Source organism: Hetaerina americana, unplaced genomic scaffold (genome assembly GCF_022747635.1).
Source record: "Hetaerina americana unplaced genomic scaffold, ioHetAmer1.1.p SCAF_89, whole genome shotgun sequence".
NCBI classification, from domain to species: Eukaryota; Metazoa; Arthropoda; class Insecta; order Odonata; family Calopterygidae; genus Hetaerina; species Hetaerina americana.
Genome location: NW_027287527.1, coordinates 1,067,755 through 1,069,597, shown reverse-complemented (window position 1 = coordinate 1,069,597; position 1,843 = coordinate 1,067,755).

The window sequence follows — 1,843 nt, the reverse complement described above, 5'->3', positions numbered from 1 at the left end:
ATGGCGGCACTGCGGTACCACTGGCGGGGATCTACGAGACTACTCAAATCAAAACGATTCAAAAAAGTTCTGGAGGGAATTTGGAAATATTCGTCAATCGTGGCGTCACATCCGGAAATTTCAAATGTCATAATTGTAGAAGACATTGCCAGGTAACCCAGGTTGAAGTAGTTATAAAGAGAATTTGCATTTTCTGGACGGCAACATCTCACTTTACATTATCCAACATGAAAGTATACATTTCAGTCCTGCTATTGCACGAATGCTTTTCAATACTTCCGCTTAAAAGGTGGAATTAATAAAAAAACAAATTATTGATGGGGTGCATCGGACATCACTTTTTATGTTGTGGTGCTGTCGTAATTTATTGCCTATCTAAGCTGGAAGTCGTAGGAGAAACAGTTAAACAGGAGCAATGATAATAATAACTACAACCAGAGGTTTGCCGTAGGTGAAACTAAAGTTACCTCCCCTTCCCAGTGTTTTGAGTTATTATTTCCAGGCGCATGTGTGGGTATGTAGGAGGGATTATTTTGCGTGGTTGGCTAAGGTAGGTTAGAAGGATTATTTTGATATGAACTGAAGAAGCTTTTTCAGGCAGAATGTTAGCTGGCCCGATTTTTAGTCCAATATCGATTGACATGGTAACTAAAGTCTCGCACTGTATTTAAGAGACGAACTGTAACTCTAATTTAATATTTTTATAATTTTACAGCTAATGCATATATTGGAAATGCAATAAGCTTACACCGTAAAAAGAAATGGCATAAGGCTATGACGTAAGCGTGAAGCAACAATGAAGGATCTCAGTTTTTCCCGGCGTATTGTATTCAGGAAGTTCTCTCGGGTTTCCCACCGGGTCAGCGTGGTGTGCACCGACGTTTCGACGGCTAACTCTGCCATCGTCTTCAGGGTGAAGTGCAGAGCAATGAATTCGCCATGTATTTATACCCTGTCGTAGGGTCAGGTGTCCTCCGATTGGTCCGATGTGTTCCCAAGTGCCGAGCCGCCCCGGTGACGTCTCGTACTTTCAATTTTTCTCAGCACAGGTCTCCACGTGCTGCTGATCTGGAAGCCAGTGTCCCTGTTGAAGGTATTCTGTCCTTCCAGTTTTTATTACAGCCCTTATTTGAAAACCAATGATATAACTATGACGTTTTACAAAGTCCACAACAAATTATGGGATAACGACCCAACTGTTTGAATAAAAATTGTAAAATTAATGCAAAAAACCTCTAAAAACAACTATAATCATAGTTTGTACCTCACCTTGTTAACTAACGGAAAATTTATAAACAATGTTGTGCAGAATTAACGTTTCAATGCGAAGTTCAGTAACTGAAATTTATAAAAACATCGTTTTTAAAATTTTAATACCTTAAAAAATAACCTACCCAATGCCCAAAAATATCCAAAGTATCATTCTAAGGACTATGACAGAAAAATAAAGAGATGAACCATTTCAAAGCGGTGACAAAAATTTTTTAAGTGACATGATCGCAAAAAATGCTCCTCAATATTCTTTTAACTAAATGGACAAAAATATCTTCACATTCTACACGGCCAATTCTTTGTAAGGGCAACCTAATACCTTATATATGAACGGAATTATGACGGTTAAAAGATAAGGAGAGAATTCCCAGTGGTCGCACGTACAGTGGGATCTCCCTAACAAGCAATTGAAAAACATTATGTCCGCTATCACTAATGTTAGGTTGGACATGATGACCTTCGATCTTCAGAAAAATGCATTAGGCTGGTAGGCAGACATACACCCTCACGTTCAATATAGTTTCAAAGTCACAGCTAAGCATCACACACGCCTTGGACGCTTGACGATGCG